At 40.0% G+C, this 18,104-nt stretch overlaps 1 long non-coding RNA gene across 6 annotated transcripts in view; it reads left to right on the top strand.

The window, feature by feature from the left end:
- LOC115941740 (uncharacterized) overlaps window positions 1-18,104 on the top strand; it is an 85,387-nt gene that overhangs the window by 43,833 nt on the left and 23,450 nt on the right. For 4 of the 6 annotated variants that reach the window (XR_014143824.1, XR_014143826.1, XR_014143827.1 and 1 more), the window contains one exon: window positions 2,261-7,423. The exons of the other annotated variants lie outside the window; for them this stretch is intronic. This is a non-coding gene — a long non-coding RNA (uncharacterized LOC115941740). Of the gene's footprint in view, window positions 1-2,260; window positions 7,424-18,104 lie in introns of those variants that run through there. 6 annotated transcript variants of the gene reach the window in all.

The raw sequence follows: 18,104 nt of genomic DNA, 5'->3' as shown, positions 1-18,104 counted from the left end.
AGAAGGAAGAGCTATGATCCTGTTTGCTAGCAGTTCCCACAGACTGGACGTGTTTTCACATGGTAACTAACCGGGGGCATCTGCTGAGCTCCGAGAGTCTGAGCTAATAAAGGTCTGCATGTGCCCGTGTCTGGGAAGTCAAAAGCTGCGCACACACACGGAGGCTTCTCTGCTGTTCGTGGTGTCCCAGTAGCATTTCTTCCTTGAAGATCCATGTTGATCTGTTTATTATTTTAAAGAGAAGATGAGCAGAGATAGAGAATAATGGTTGGAATCCATTCTAGAAGAGGTTAAGTAATGGATTTTTCTTTGGAAAGGAACTATTCCATTTTAGTAAGAAATTTGTCAAGTTTTTGGTTATATTTCACAGAACAAAGACATTTGACATTTGTAGATATTCTTGTAGTGCTTTGGGAGAGATAGGAACCATGTGAAGATAAGCACATTTAAAAAAAAGGTCGGAGTGCCTGGGTGACTCGGTTGGGCATCTGCCTTCAGCTCAGGTCATGATCTCAGGGTCCTGGGATCGAGCCCTATGTCAGGCTCCCTGGTCAGTGGGGAGCCTGCTTCTCCCTCTCCCTCTGCCTCCACCCGCACCACTCATGCTCACTCTCTCTAGTGCTCTCTGTCTCTCTCTCTCAAATAAATAAATAAAGTCTTAAAAAAAACCAAAAAGGGTCTACAACATAGGTCACCTGTGGGCAGAGCTGTGGGCAGGGGGAAGACTTGAAGGGAAACTTCCATTTACTGTATATGTAGAGTACATCTGTATGGTTTGAATTTTATTTGATGGCAAATTTATGTATTACTTGCATAATTTTAAGAAATTAACTAAAATGTCAGTAATCTCATCCAAGTTGAAGGTTATATTTTCTATGACTAATTGTTCAGATCCAGATTATTTTAACCATACCAGGTGTTTATACTTGAGTCACCTAATGATTCGAGTGAATCAGACTCTTAAACTTAAATGTTGGGTACACAGCAAACTCCTTATTTATGTTTGGGATAGTGTATAATTTAATGTTTCTGAAAGACCACCTTACTGATCTCTTCTTTGAACCCCCTCACACTACCCCCTTTTTAATACCGTAGAGGTTTAGGCTGTATTTACATCCGCAATGACTATTTTGCCTGAGAGATTTGTTCCGAGATAAAACAGCACATATTTATGGATATTTATGACTCTTGGCTTTCACCATTTCCTGTTGAATGAAAATCATTTGCCTTGTGAACGGAACTTTGCAGTAACCTCACACTCATGGTGATTGGAACTTCTGGTGCAGTTAGATCCAGCAGCTCATGAAAAGTAGAAGTTTCAGGCAAGATGGGCCCTTGGGTCATCCAGCCTAACCTTTCAGTTCATATATGGGGAGAAGTTGGCCCAGGATGCTCAGAGGGATTTCCAAGATTCTTACATAACTATTAGGAGCAGGATGGGGACCAGAAGTTAGCTCCCCTGGCTCATTCTGCTTCCTGACACATGATGTACTGAGGAGTCACCCAGAAGTCAGCTTGCTCACTTCATTTGCATTCTGGATGCTAGAACCAGAGTTGAACCATGTGGGTGGGACTTGGGGAATCCAGATGACAGGGTGTGGAGTTAGTGTAGTAGAATGTAGTATAAATAAACAACGAAATGCAGGTTTAAACAGAGGAATATTTTACATCTGTGTAGCAGTTTGAAAAGATTATTTTCTTTCTGCTTATAGAAATAATACACTCTCAATTTAGTAAATTTTTGAAAGCACAAAGAAGAAAATTAAAATTACTCTTAACTGCATTGTCAAGAAGTGATCAAGATTAATATTTTGGAAGTACACACACATACATATGCGCATAATCCAGTCAGATCATGTTGCATCTATAATTTTGTATCCTGGTTTTTTCACTTAGTATTAATATGTTGAGCCTTTCCCCATGTCGCTCAATGTTCTGCAAAGAACTCGATGTTTAAATCGCTAACTAGCTAAGATTCTCAGGTCGTTCCTTTTGGTTTTTATCGTTTTGAATGATGAGCCCCGAGGACTGGATGAGGTGGAATAAATCCTGCTACGGAATGAAAAGAAAGGGTGCCAAGGTTTGGTTCTGTGATCTGCGACGTCAGCGTGGAACGTTCGCTGACAACGGCAGTGGAGCGCTGTCAGTCTCCCGCCTGCAGCAACAGAGGTCGCCGAGAGGCAGGTGACAGAAAGTCAATTCAAAGACACACACTAAATACAGTGTAATAGCTTTTTTTTTTTTTTGTCCTCTCTATCAGCATAAATTGACAGTGCAAAGCACCGTTCAGACCACAGACTGGTCCCTCCAGGCCGCCGCGAGACAGAGCCCTCAACTTCCGGGTGGGCGCAGAGGCAGAAGCGACGCTTCCGCATTCAGACGCTCATTATCCAGCCTGTCCCCCTTCGACGCGTGGCTTTTAGATCGTCCCTGTTTATTACTCTTCTGCCAGGAGCAGGGCCATTAAGGGAGGAAGAGGGAAAATTGAAAACTGTCCACTTTGTTCCTTGCTAATCAGTTCTGCTTAAGGGGTGCGATGAAAAACGGGGTCAAGTAATCGAAGCACTTGCCTTCATCTGCTTCCGAGTTCTGTGAGTTCTGTGTTGCCATAGATAATTGAGAAACTTGCAGAGTTAGAAGCACCAACATAACCTCAAAGATGCAAGTCAAAATCAGCATCGCGGCCAGTTGATCACTTGGGGCTGGGTAGCATCTTAGCCTGGTAGGTCAGAGGGGACCCCACTTCTGAAGGGGGCGGAGCGGATGGGGCTGAGACGCAGGAGACACCCAGCCTCCCTCCGGTGCTCGGGCACAACCATGCCGTTCCTCCCCTCTTTCCCCACTTCCTCAGATGCCTCAGAGTTTGTTGTTCATTAAAGAAACTAATTATACCTCTGTTCCAATGAATTAAACAGAATTCAGGTAGGGAGCATGGTACTTTGGGAGAACAGAGAGTTTATGTAATGATTCCAGGAAATGTTCCTGAGTCTGATAAATACTCACAAGGTACTGAGAGCAATAAAGATGCAGGGGTGTTTCGCTTTCTTTGTGTTTTCATTGTGAGTTGGGTTGATGATAAGTCTGTTGCCAGCAGGGTATGGTTTCCTCCTGCGCAGGAATGCCAAATTTGCAGTGCTTGGTGGGGAATGAGCTAGGAATGTGATTTCTTCCTTTCTCGAGCAATTTTCTGCCTGCCTGCATGAAATGCTAATGAACGTCTCACACATGACAGAGCAATGAGATATATCCTTCCTTTGCTATTTTTGGCAGATTCTGACTTTACAAAGTTTAGGTCTTAATGTAATGGTGACAAGACACTTATAGTAGACCCTTCTTCCTCCTCCCCCAAATCTGTGCTCTGGCTTCTCCTCTCCCTGCAAAGAGCAGATGTGCTGAGTCTCTGATTTGAAATGAGCTCTATATTGCTGTGGTGCCCCGGCATCCCATCTTCTTCCACCGTGCCTCTGTGTCCAAGTCTGGGAAAAGTCTAGCTCCAGCCAAGTAAGTCTTGAATTTCAATCTCAGACCAGTTCAGACGTTTATTATTATTTGTAAATGACTAGCATTAAAGCCTGATTTTCTTTATTTATTATTTTAACCAGTTGGGGGTGGGATAGGGCGAAAATAGGGAGTTGAACATGCTTGTGGGCTGCAGGTTAAATGCTTCAATGAGTTGATCATTATACCATGAAATGAATACGCTTGTAGGAGGGACTAAAGGGAAATGACTTCTGGTAATCCACTTTGGATTTAGGGACTTGGCTGATTGGTGGTGCCAGTGGGAGAGTGTTGTTTGGGGCATGGTGGCCTTCGCTGGTGGAATTGATGGGTGGTCCTCTGATACTCTTGCCACCTCGGCAGCAGGTCCACATCAGCTTTGGTAAGTGACAGAAGAGTGTATGAGGCCCAAGGATGGAAGCTTGTGAACTGCAGAGACAAATGGAGATGCTGCTTTGGGGGAGGTCTTCTGTTAGTGTTGAGGATGAAGGGCCCAAGCGTGGGAGGTTGGGTTCATCCTGCTTCTTGTTTGCAACCCAAGACTGCCTGTGGCAATGGGTCACAATTTATTTCGGCTGCAGAAGCGTGAGAGAGACAAAAGAAGAAAGAGAAGGATTTTGCAAATGCAATAACACTTAGAAACATCCGGGGCAAAGAGGAAGATGGGCCTGGGGATACATTCCCCAGTGTGAATCCAGCTCGTTCAGAGTCGCCTAGTTCTGAGGTTCAATTCGGCTTCCATATCTCCTTGTTTCCGTTCCATCTTCGCCTTCTGCTCTCCTCATTCATTTTCTCAGTGATCTCAGAAATTCTCATGTTTGATGTTAAAGTTGCTATCCAAAAGCCCATGGTTGCAGAATATGCCAGTTAAAAAGCCCTTTGATCACTCGTATGCCCAGGAAAAGATGCGTATCCTCTTTTGTTCTATGTCACATAGGAAAGAAATGGAAAGATGTCACGATTGGATAAATAAAGTGGGGATATACTTCGTCTGCTATAGACCTGATCTCAGGAAGGCCTTGGGTGGTGAGCTCAGAATAATTATTAAGTACTGAGAAAGATGAGTTGGAAAGGTCCTAAAGTCTTCTGAAAGAGCTCCAATATTTGGACGGAAAAAAAAAAACTAATAAACTAGCATTTATGGCTGGAATAGCAAGGCTGTGAAAGTTTTACTGAAGATTATGAAAGTGTGAAGAATGTAGATTGGGTTGACCTGCACTGGCCAAGCCAACAACACCAGGCAGGAGGTAAAACTTGAAGCTTATGAATCTATAGGATGTACTTCTCACAGAAGAAGAAGGATATGAAATATAAATGTATTCAAAAAAGATTTAGATGGATAACAATAATGGGTTATAAAGGAAGTTATAAGCATTGGGAGGGTACATTACCATCTCTGTTTATAATATTCTAAATATTATTTTTAACTAATTAAAAAAAACCACATTCTTTTAGCAATTTAGAGAACATGAAAAGGAAGAAGAAAATAGAGATTAACTATAATCTCATTTTACTTTTAACATTTTGATGTATTTGCTTTCACTTTTTCCACACTATTTTAAAATCATCTTAACATGGCTGTGACGGCAATTTTGTGTGCTGCTTTTATATTTTTATTTAAGCCGAAAGTTTTCTTAAGGCCCCAGGAAGTCTTTCTTTTAAATGTGATTTTAAGATGCCATTGACTTTAGGACACATTATTATTTTACATACTGCTATGAAAGGACAAAAATGTTTCTAATTAAGCTGTGACACAAAGCCTTAATGATCGCCTTCCATGAAAAATTTGTTGGTCATGCCAGCCTTTCAATTCTTTGACATTTCTTTCTAGTTCAGGGATTTGGCAATTCTTTTGCCTTTAGTTGCATTATGTGGCATGTAAAAGAAATACATATTTGCATATGCAATATATACATATATATTTGCATGTGCCTCAGAAAACAAAATGTAACATCTCTTCGTCTACTTATGTTCCATAAAGTACTCACATGATTTGTTGCTCTGGAACAAAATGTGGAATAGTGATCATTCCTCCTGTGATGAATATTTGCCTCACCAATATAAAATTTACCCACTGCTGTTCTGTTTACATGCCTTTCTGTGTACACAAAACTTTTCGTCTCAATGCTGAATCACAGTGTTACTTCAAAGACATTTTAAGTAGCAATGAAATCAACATGTGTAGTACCAACAACGTACATAATTCAGCTGAGGTGATGACAAGATGAACATCTGTGACCATGTTCATGCTTGCCTGGCACTTACAGCTACTTTTTGCCTACTGCGTGTCTGATGGGGATAGTAAGATGCTGGCTGACTAGACTACTAGAAGACATAGTTCAAGTTCAGAGAGGTTAACATGTGGAAAAAGGTGAATCTTAGCATCAATGGATGCACGTGAATTTTAATTAATCATTTTGTTATCCTGGGTCTTTTATTTATAAAAGTTATGTATTTATAAAAAACGAACTTTTTTCTCTCATAATACAAATGTTTCTTTGCATTGGTGACTATTTCTTTGGGGTAGATTCTGAGAAGTGGAATTATTCAGTCAAAGGATATAAACATTTTTAAGGTCTTTGACATACATTTCCAAAAAGCTTACAGAAATTATATAGGCTTATGAACAATGTTATTTCGGTTTCCTAAACTTGTCTTTATGGAGGAAAGCTGTGGTAGGCAGCCGGCAAGACAGCATCAAAGATCCAAAGCGATGGCATGTGGTTTTGGGGCTAGGTCATACAAGATCTCAGCTCCCACCTTGCTCTTTTGGACCACATATTGTAGGGGAAGCCAGGAGTCATGTTAAGGGAACACTGCAGCCTCCAGAGAGGCCTCTTTAGGGAGGAACTGAGCCTTCCAATGAGAACCAACTTGTGAGTAAATCACCTTGAAAATGGATTCTTTTGTCCCAATTAGGTCTTCAGATGACTGTAATGTCTTGCAAAGAAAAACCACCGAGAGACTGCTTCTGGATTTCATGAAGGAGGAAAGTTTATATTAAATCCAGATTAGTATCATGTAATATTACAAACCTCTATCAAATTGCATTATCTTATATATTAAACAGAGCCATTTAGAATAATGTGCATTCCTTTTGATGTGGAATGTTTCCATTTTCCTTGAGTTGATATGTCTGATCTGTGTGGCTTTGGGTCTTTGCCTTGCAGATGCTTAATGTGGAAGGGATCCAAATGTATGTCAAATTGCATATTGCTAGATATTGAGAGTTCAAGACAAAACAGGAGGGTCAAATATCTGTGCGCTATGGAGGAAGATCACAGTAGCAATTTGATTCAATTAAATTCAAGAGTACTTACTGAGTGTTAACACAGCATGTGCTAGGTAGTACGAGTACAGTGGTCACAAAAACCGATGTTCATCCCAACTTCATGGAGCTTACAATCAAGAGGCACCATAACTCATCCCAAATTTCCTGAATTGTACCCTCATCTTCTGTCAAAAAATGTAGGTATCAAGGTGTTTGAAGGGTGCTGAAGTTGGGAAAGGAGTATAAAATGTTTCACTGGGAGTAGGAGTTTTTCTCTTTCTTATATAGAATTTCTTAGAATTCATTAGTTGACTCATTCTTTACCCTCAATCCTTGGTGTGTGTGTGTGTGTGTTCTATGGTGTGTCAGGCACTGTTGGTCAGAAACTCCATATCTGCCCCTATGATGTCCAGCCGGAACAACATGTCACCAATATAATTTCCTAAAATTCTGAGTGTCAAACAGGGTCTGTCTGCTTACGTTATCCTGGGACCTCAAAGGTCTGGATTTCCTCCCAGGAATGGAAATACTGTTTGTGTTGGTGGTCACCCTCAGAGGTGGTGTGATACAGTGGACAGTTTTGGAAACTCAGAAATTTGGAATTATAAGAACTAGGTTTGAATCTCATTTTTCCATCTCTTTAGCTGAGTGTGATCTTAGGAAAAATGTTTAATTTTCTTGGTCATCATCTTTCATCATTTTTATAGCAACCTTATGATATAGATACAATCAAGTCCATTTTATACTTGAGAAAACAGGAGTTTAGCAAGGTTAGGTAATTTTTCCAAGAGCCAGGGTTCAAGTACCTGGAGTCTGACTTTAGTGTCCATACTTCAGGATTCCTTTATGTCAGTTATTAAGGGCTGAACACAGTATTTGGTGCATAGGAAATCTGCAATAAAGTATAGCTATTATTGTGGCTATTATGACTGAGAACCAAGATAATGGAAGAATACTAATGGTGGAAACAAAACCTTAATGGCAGACCTGTGCTTGAGTTATTTTGGAGTACAGAATCATTCTCCTTTGACCTCTGACCCCAACCACATGTAAGGCTAACCTTGATTAGAGTGGTAAATGTCAGTCGTAATTGAAAGATCTAATTTTTATAATTCTATTTCCTCTGTGATGAAGAATTACACTTTTGACATTTTCAGTTAATGCTCTAGATAGCCGTAGATTGACATATCTGGTACTAGGGGCCTTAAACCAAGAGCTGAAATATAGAGATGAATCCATAATGAGTTATGGATCCTGTTAAAAGGTGAAAGTTAAAGAAAATGTCCTCAATTAGTGCTGTTTTGAGGTGTTTAAGAATGCTCATATTCTACATACATAAAAATAGGGTGAAATGTATCTAGATTTTCATAGATGACAATGCATAAACAAACTCTTGGCAGTGATGAACTGTTATCTCTGGCTCAGCAGGGAGAAATGTGGTCGAAATTTCTTATCATTTCCTTCCCTATCTTATTAGCATTTCAGAGGTTAATCTTCTGTTAATGCATCTTCTCAGATAGCTTTCCTTTTTCACTCCCAAGTTTTATTTATTCATTTTTATCCACCAAAGAGAGATATTGTCCTCCTCTTTTTGGTTGCATTTAGGTAGGGAATTGATGTTGTACAAATATCATATTAAGAATGGCTTTCCCATTCCATTTTTTTTCAAGTTTTCTGTTGCATCTGAAATTGTTTCTGGAGAGGATTAAAAAAATCATTTTATGGCCATAATCATAACAAAAACTATTGCAATTATTTTTCCTTCTTTGAAAGAGAACCAAACCTCATTTTTTTCTGTATGATTTTGACCCAAATCATCTTGTTTGTGTAGCCAGACAGGGCAGTGACTTGGCCATAAACATATCCACGCTTACAAGTCTCTGGGGAGGTGGAAGAGCTTGAGATACGGCCACCAAAACATGTGTTCTGGTTACCAACAGGACTATGAAAATTGAATTCAAATTATATCTGTTAATGGACCCATTTAAATAATAATGCTTTAAAATTATGCTAAATAAAGATTAACTTCTCCAGGGGCTGTTGGCAATACCTAACTGCTTGGGTCTGCAGATTTGTGTCAGATTCCAAAGGGACAATGAAACATAAAAATCTCAATCAAAATATTTCTGTTTTTAAAGGAAGAGGAGAAGAGAAGTCATTGCTTTATACTTACATAAACACTTATAAACATGCAAGGAAACCAGTTCTGTTTCTAGAGTATATGTCAGTTCTTTTGAGATGAGAAAAGTCAGACTTTTGGCCTGGGACCTAATTGAAATCATTTATTATTCACGATTTAGTGTTTTTGTTTTTGTTTGTTTTTAGAGTTGATTAGTCTTCGAGATCAAAGACTAAAAATAAAAAAGAACTTTTCCTTTAATTTTACACTACTTAAATGAGAATGTACTGTGGATTTTGTCAAAAAAGAAATAAGTAAATTTGAAAATCTAGGACATCCTGCTCATCTGGAATGTGGTTAGGTCCAGTCCATCATCGCCCTTTAAATATTTTTTCTAAATAAATTTAGACAAGTGAATGAATCTAAAATATTTTGTTGGGGAATTGTCAAGAAACTCCAAAGTTGTGACTCTTAGTGTGTATTTATTGAAAACTGTAAGAGCCAAGAAAGGGAGAGCCAATTTTAGGAGCCTAAGAATATATAATTAAATCACTCTGCTTTGTTCATAAAAGTGACTGAGGACTAACAGAATCCACTTTCATCTCTCATGTGATGCTGTTCGTGATAGAGACAATTCATATGATATAGAAGTTAACCTGCCTCATGAAAAAAATGTAATGCAGTTTTCTGTTTCTGTTACTGAACTACAATCCTTTCAAACTCTTCAGCCCAGTGCATTTATCCCTACTAGAGAGCTCTATCAGAGCCCCCCTGTAATCTGTGTGGGTAGACAGGCATAAAAGTACCACAGAGTTATTAATGATGGGGGAAATGGAAGATTAACTTCTTTCTTAAAAACTGAAAGGCACCACAGAACATGTTCTTTGATTTTACCCAGGTATGAGGGTCTGGAAAATGTCTTATTGAAATTACAGGTATTTTTTATGGGGCTCCTAAATTTGTCTTATATTGTTGTTTCCTCCCATATGTTTATTGTCAACTAACAGCTTAGAACTGATGAGCTGTGTGGAAATGTTTTGTAAAGCTGCCGCTCTTCCTTTCTGACAACTGTTTCTTTTAACTCAAACCTCTTCTTAAAAAAAATACAATTTGGTGACAGCATTGATGGACATAGAGGGTATTATGCTAAGTGAAATAAGTCAGAGAAAGACAAACACCGTATGGTGTTTATATTTGGAATTTGAAAAACAAAACAAGTGAACAAACAAAACAAAACAGAAACAGACTCATAAATACAGAGAACAAACTGGTGATTGCCAGGGAGGGGGGGAGTGGGGGATGGATGAAATAAATAGATGAAGGGGATTAAGAGGTACAAACTTCCAGATAATGAAATAAGTCATAGAGATGTAAAGTACAGTATAAGGAACATAGCCAATAAAAGAATAATTTTGCATGGTGACAGATGCTAACTAGACTTATCAAGGTGGTCGTTTTGCATTGTATATAAATGTCAAATCACTGAGTTGTACACCCGAAACTAATATAACATTGTATGTCAATCATACTTCAATTAAGAGAAGGAAGGGAAGGAAGGAAAATGACAAAATCCAAACACAAAAGGGTGGGTCGAGGAGGAGGAGGTTGGGAGATGGAAGTATCAGAGAAGGGAGGCAAGGGTGTGTAGTCTCCACACCCATCGCATGAGGAATGGTTGAGTGACTGGGTTAACTTTGGCTCTAGGGAGAGCAGATCCTTTCGAGGGTGGAATAGTGTGCCTTTCAGTCTTTTTATTTTTATTATTATTATTTCTAAAAGATTTTATTTATTTATTTAAGAGAGAAAGAGAGAGAGCATGAGCAGGGGGTTGGGGAGAGGCAGAAGGAGAAGCAGGCTCCCTGCTGAGCAGAGAACCTGACACAGGGCTCGATTCCACCACCCTGGGATCATGACCTGAGCTGAAGCCAGATGCATAACCAACTGAGCCACTCAGGCGTCCCCCTTTCCGTCTTTTTAAAGAAGGACCAGATTCAGTTTGTGCTGTTCCCGAGGAACTTTGGGGAAGTCAATTCTGCTTTGTTTATGGAAGTATTTTCAGAGTAGAAACACAACATGGGATGTAATCACCTCAAAGCATCCACAGCTGCCTCTCTGTTAAAGGTGCACCAGCTAAGATGTAAGTCCTGATTGGAGGGGGCTGGGTGGGTATGCTAGATGACATCTAAGATTCTCTGAAGCCTGACAGTTGATAAAGAGACTATAAATTCATACTTTTTATGAAAGTGTTTTTGCCAAATTTAAGCTCAGCTTCAAGTACTAGGCTGTGGTGACAGAGCACGCATGCCCAGTGAAGGAAAGTGGTCTTTCCCCTTCATGCTCTCCCCAAATAGTGATGCTGTAGTCTCCTTTCCCCACGTTGTAATATTACAGGCTTAGAAATTCCATGAGTTAACTATTCCGAGGATAGATCAGACAATCTTTCTTGCATTATTATCCGATTTGAATTTGAAAATAAGAAGGTATGTTTACAGTTGTTTGTAGTCTAATAGTGTACAGTTGATGAATATTGGGTTTTTTTCCAGCAAAGATATGATCTTTTATAATACAGACTTGTTTCTATGCTAATTCCACATCAGAACCTGAATGTATCTTATAGAGGTTCACTCTTATTATGGCACCATCATGCCTTAGCTATTGTACCAAAGAAGACTCAGACAAAAACATCCGTTGTTCATGGGGAATCTTTGAGAATACATTATTAGGTGGAAATAACCACACGTGTACACCACATTTGATCCTATCAGCAACAGGCAGGTGTGGCAGCGTTAGCAAGGATAAGACTTATTTTACAGAAAAACATCTCTGATGGGACATGTTGACCAAAGGTTGGGATGAGGACTAGGAGTAGACTTGACTGGAAGTGGAGTTGTTCATATAATTTCTCGCTCTCAGTTCCAGACTTTATTATACTAAATTACAATTTGCATCATTCAAATGCAAATGAATTCTCAAAAGCCCTGTGTGGGTTTCATGTAATTCTTTTTGGGCAAGAGATGCTCAGTGTTTCACTTATTTGAAAGAATCCCGTGATGCAACAGATTCCAAGAAAAAAAAAAATGTGAATTTGAAAGTGCTCGTCCCATTGGAAGGGCTGGTATAATCATATCAAATTCACATCTGGTTTTATTTTGCTGACTGTCTCTCCCCTTGGCTTCCCTAAAGTATATGTGACTTATGGAATATAATGCTCTTTACTTGACTTTGCCTTGTTCCCCAGGGTCTGAATCCTCCTAGAATTATGATCCCACTTAAATATTGACTATAAAAGTGAGGAACACAGTGGAAAGTTTTGAAAAGCATAACAAGCTAACAATGTTATTATGAAAATGTGGAAATTCATTCAATAGTAACACTTCGTTTTTGGCCTTTTTGAACCAATCTTGCAGCCGACCAAACTGCTCATGATGCAGGACACTTCATAAGTCACCAAACCTCCCTTGGCAGTTTAATATCTTTTGTTCTAGAAGGTAAGAAAATATTCACACAGCTTTTAATGCTCTCCAGCTGTTCATGGGTAAAGAACTCAACAGGAGGCTCATAGGGAGAAAACCACGCTTGGTTTAAATTCTAAAGTAGACTCTACAAAAACCCTGACTCTCTTTGGCCTCTGCTTTTGGGAAATGATCTTCTCTTATCAGCCCCGTGACACGTGTACTACTTCACAGAGCTTTTCGTGGTGGTCCTGTGGTCACTGGCTCAGGTCACTTAGAGAAAAACTAACTGGTGCGAGCTTCCCTTCAGATTTTTTTCTGACCAGGCTCTTCCAGATGGAGAACATGGTGTAGTTCTCAACAGGTTCTGTGGAGAATTTGGTCATGCAGGATACTTGGTGAAAAAGGTGGCATGGGACAAATCAGGCTGGGAAACAAATTTAGAGCTTATGATTAGAGATGGCATATTAAAGGGTCTGAGAAATTCTGCAGTAAAGAATTCTTCTTTAAACTCTGTTTAACCCACTAGTAGGATGTAGTAATTAAGAGTGCCGACTTTGAGCACAGACTTGGACTGAAATCCCAGGCTCACTATTAGCCATGAAACTTGGGCAAATTACTTCCCTGTACGATGGGAATCTTCTTCTTCTTTTTTTTTAAAGATTTTATTTATTTTTGAGTGAGAGAGAGAGAGAGAGAGAGAGAATGTGTGTGTGTGTGTGTGTGTGTGTGTGAGCGGGGGGAGGGGCAGAGGGAGAGCGAGAGAAGAGAATCTCAAGCAGACTCCCTGCTGGGCACGGAGCCTGATGTGGGGCTCGATCTCATGACCCAGAGATCATGACCTGAACCGAAATCATGAGCCGGACGGACCCTCAACCGACTGAGCCACCCAGGCGCCCCTGATGGGAATCTTCCAACCCCATTGTAGCAGTGGGAATAATGAGTTTCAGTTCATAGGGCTTATTGTGTATGGCAAATAATATAGTGTTATGAAGAACATTTGGCAGAGTGCCAGGATCAGAGTCCACACTCAGTTGCTTGTTTCTAGTATAATATCATTATCTTATTTGAATGCATGACTCTGGGGGCAACACACAAGAGACTACTCTTCTAAGGAAACCAGATGGGGAATGCTGATCTGATAGACTGAGACCTGTATCAATACTTTTAAAGAACTGAGGGAGCCGGTATCCATGATGTCATGAGAATTCTCCAAGTTGGCTGATATTTCTCTCCCAGTATCGTTTCCTAGAGAAAATATGTAGAATTTGGGGTGCTTAATGTGAAATTGACTTTAAATATAGTACTCAAAGGTTGTTAGAAACAAGGCCTATTTTCTGTCTTGAATATCAAAAGCTGAATTCTAGGATGTAAACATCCAGAGAGAAGCCCCAAGAGAGTGAGGAAGAAGGGAAGTTTGTTTCCTCATGTGAAGAAGAAGTTAATGGAGAATTTGAACACTTGTGGGAACAGTACTGAAGCCGAGTTATCTCTTAGAACAGAGATGAGGTAACAAGGCTGATTATGAATAAGGCTCCAGTAGGTAATTAGTTTTTAAGCCCAAGTGAAACGGAGGGAAGTTTTGTGTTCAATTCCAGTAACAGCCCTTTTTAGTTTTCTGCTTGCCCTCTGAGCTACCTCCTACCCTTTTCTTAATTCCTTCTCACCCTAGACACCCTGTTCAGATGAGATAAAATCTTATGGAAACCTGCTCTTAGCTCAACTTTTGAAAGGATCTAATGGTTAATTTGTGTGGAAGTATAAAATGGCATTTCTCAACCTTCGCGCTATTGACATTATGGACTGGATAATTTTTGACTGGCGGGGGGCTGTCCTGTGCATTGTAGGATGTTTAACCGAATCTCTGGCTTCTTCCCACTAGATGCCAGGGGCACCCTTCACCTTCATAGTAACTACCAACAATATCTCCTGTCATTGTCGAATGATCCCTGGAGGGCACTATCCCTCTCTCCCTTCATGGAGAACCACCGAGTACAAAGGTTTTACAGCAGTTAAATCCATACCACTCTCGGAGTTAGAGTCCCTTTTTATCATATGTCATTTCTTAATTACCCAAGGTGGAACTGTGAACAGAAAATTCATTTATAAGATGATGGTCAGGGAAGAATGATTTTATGCAATCAAATCAAAAAGGAAGATGTCTCCTTTATTTAAACCACATAGGCCAAACCTGTGAGACTGGGTCAACTCTCCTCCTCAGCAGATGGCTTGACACAGGTTTGAGGCTTTGTCCTCATCTGTATTAAAATCTGAAGCCTAGGGCACCTGGGTGGCTCAGTCAGTTAAGCGTCCAACTCTTGATCTCAGGGTTGTGAGTTCAAGCCCTTGGCTGGGCTCCACACTGGGCTTAGAGCCTACTTAAAAAAAAAAATGGAAGCCTATTTCCCCACCCTTCACTCCAAATATTTTTAATGGTTGAGCATTAAACAATGAATAGGGTCTCTGATCGTTTACCTGACTTAGTCATTAACAAAGCAAAATAGTTGGACGGCTAGTTTCTTGTCCTCTGGTAATCGAATTAGGCTTATTGTTCAACAAACCCTATGGCAGAGCAGCATTTTCAACAAAGGCAAAAAATAAATTCTAAATTGGTGATATTTCAGGGTGTCTTTCAATACCCATTTGGCATTGAATCCCAAAGAATAAGGGCTGAAGTCCAAAGACTGCTGTTTTTTTTTTTCTAATTTGCATTTGGCTTTTTGCTTGTCAGATCTTTTTGCATGCCTGCCTCCCTTCCCCGCCTCACTTGCGGCCTGCTCTGGGAACTTTCGTTTTAACAAAGAGGAACACGTACTGTGCAATGAAAACATTGGCTCTAAATCATTTCAGCTATAAAATGTAGCTGTTTGGAGCCCCGTAATTGGGCCTGTGGTTCTGAAAATAAGAAGGACTGCCAACATCTGAATGTGTTGGTTAATTGGTCCATGGGGAGAGACCCCGGGAGTGTCCAAGAGACCAGTTTTTGACTTTTTTATTGTTCTGGTTTTTCTATGGGACCTGCAGTATTCCCTTGCTAATCATTTACCACCACTAACTGTTTATTTTGTGTGGTAGAATACCATTGGTACCACAGAATTCATAATTCTGACACGGGGGCGGGGGGAAGGCTCGAATGCTTGGCAGGCAAAAATATATATGCTTTGTAGAGTCAGCGCAAAATAAGAGGGAACGTTTCTTTATGGCCACAGCGTGGCTTGGGCCACCAGCTACAATGTTATCTGTGAAAAGCAGGTTCGTAGCCGTGCAAAATCCTTGTGTTGGTCACAGAGCAAATAAATAACTCATTTATTTTAGATATTTGAAATGTGCTCAGAATTCTCATTGCTTCATGAAATCCATAGTTTAAGGATGTATATAAATGTGCAGACTTGTTAAAACAGTCAAAGCATTAGTGACCTGATACTTGTTTCAATGATTTGTTCTCTGAAAGTCAGATATTAAGGAGATAGTCTGTTCTGTGAAGTTTGAGAGTATGAATTCCTTGCAAGGAGATAAAAAGAGGGTTTAGTCCTCTTTCCATTTTGCCAAACCTGAGAGAATGTGTTAAAATCTATATAACCTTGCATTTTTCTTTTTTAGTTAATAAATGTTAATTCTGAGACGAAGAAATGTGGTTCCAGGGATGTTGGGGGTGCCCATTCCAGAAACAAAGGAAGGTCAGAGTTGAAGTGAGCTTAACCAATGGTTGACTGCCAACTTCTCCTTGGGAGTATGGACGTGGTCTAAGGGCATTTCTGGGGGCTAGAGTCTGATATCTCTAGTACCCAGCATCACAGGGCACTCATAAATCCTGCCTGAACTAGTTAATAGCAGTCACATATTATTCCTTCTTGGCTAACAGGCCAAAAGGGCTCAAGAAGGTGGACAGTGAGGGGCAGGTACGATGCGTCAGCCTCATGGAGAATGGATCATAAAGAAGATTGATTCTTTGGATGAAATCGGTAGAAAGTTTATTTAAAGTAGCTGAACTGAAAGAGGGGGAATTTATTAATTACTGAGGGGGTCTTGCTAAACCCGGGGGCAGGAATTTAGTTAAGACTCTGGAATTAACTAGAAGCAGAGGCTTAACAATCACCCAAACATGCCCTCCAGTCCTTGATTCTGTTTGTTTCTGTTCAGCTGCGCCTTCCTCTATTTGAACATTAGATTTTTCTGCCTCTCTTTTACCCATAGTAAGAAACATGACTGATATTAAGATGTCAGCATCCAAACTTTTCTTTTTAAGGCCTCAAATCTCTGGGCACTGGGTCTAAAAATCCTACAGAAGGATCTCATTGGCCAAGTTCAGATTAGAGTCAGTCTTGCTCCATTGAATAGGATCAGTGGTGAGATGTCTTGCTATCAACAGGAAGGCTCAGGCATTAGCTTGGGACAAAGATAGTGTGTAGACGGGAGCATTGGATTGATGGTATCCTAAGTGTCCACAAGTTTCAACATAATCCAAATTATAAGTGATGTAGAAGAAAAAAATAACTTTTACTCACAGGGAGGTTAACTATCTGTAAAGAGAGAAATTAGGAAATACACTAGTCACTTCATAGGAATTCATTAAGGGCTACCATGTGCTGTTGAAGAAGTGAGATGAAATCAGAAATGGCTTATGTGGAAGGAAAGATTTGAATCTGACCTGGAAGGATGTGGATGTGGATGTGGATGTGGATCTGGAGAGGTAGAAGAGAGAGAAGAAGGCTTTCCAGACAAGGACTACACAAAAAGGCCAGAGGCACTAATAAGCTCCACATTGGTGGCAGGGAGCACCGGCCTGATTGTATTTAGATTTGCCTACGGCAAATGTGCAAGATACATTTGGATCATTAGGGTGGCACCATATTGTAGAGGGCCCTGTCCGGTGGGCAGAGAATTTAGATTTGGCAAGCAAGAACGGAACAGTAAAGATTTTTGAAGAAAGAGTAATATGATAAAAGAGAAGTTTTAGATGGTGCTGGTGATAGGAGTGTTTCAGACATGATGGCCAAGACGCTGAAGGCAGGACGGCTTCCTAGGACACAGAGCATAAAATACAGAGTCTCAGACCTCATTACTGCTACTGAATCAGAATCTCTGTGGTGAGGGCTGGGAGTCCCTATGTTTGGAAAATTCCTCAGGTAGCAAATGCTGAGGATATACCTTAATGATTACCGTTCTGCTATTTTTCAGTTTGGGTGGTGAGAAACTAAACTTTTTGAAGTAGGAAAATGATATCGTCCTTTGAGAAGTACAGTTCATTCTTCACGAATGGGAGGAATGGGAAAGGAGAGGAAAACAATCAATAATCTGGAATCTTAGCTAATTTAAGACTAAAGTCAACTTTTTTTTTTTAAGATTTATTTATTTATTTTAGAGAGAGAGCATGAGTGGGAGGGGCAGAGGGAAAAGAAGAGAGAATCTCAGGCAGACTCTGCACTGAACGCAGAGCCCTACACGGGGCTCCATCCCAGGACCCTGACATTAAGACCTGAGTCGAAACCAACAGTTGGATGCTTAACCAACTGTGTCATCCAGGTTCCCCGACTAAGGTCAACTCTTAATGATCCAGTTTCCTCCTGCTTTTATTTATTTAATAAGTTATTTCTGTAATTCTTTTCCTTTTATTTTTTTGTAATTTTTTTTGGTAATTATTTTTTTTTATTTATTTTTTTTATTCTTATGTTAATCCCCATACATTACATCATTAGTTCTAGATGAAGTGTTCCATGATTCATTGTTCGTGCACAACACCCAGTGCTCCATGCAGAACGTGCCC

This window comes from Leptonychotes weddellii, chromosome 3 (genome assembly GCF_054177405.1).
Source record: "Leptonychotes weddellii isolate Sample4059 chromosome 3, ASM5417740v2, whole genome shotgun sequence".
Classification (NCBI taxonomy): domain Eukaryota; kingdom Metazoa; phylum Chordata; class Mammalia; order Carnivora; family Phocidae; genus Leptonychotes; species Leptonychotes weddellii.
Note: the sequence above shows the minus strand (reverse complement) of the source record. Positions and strands in the feature narration are given on the sequence as shown.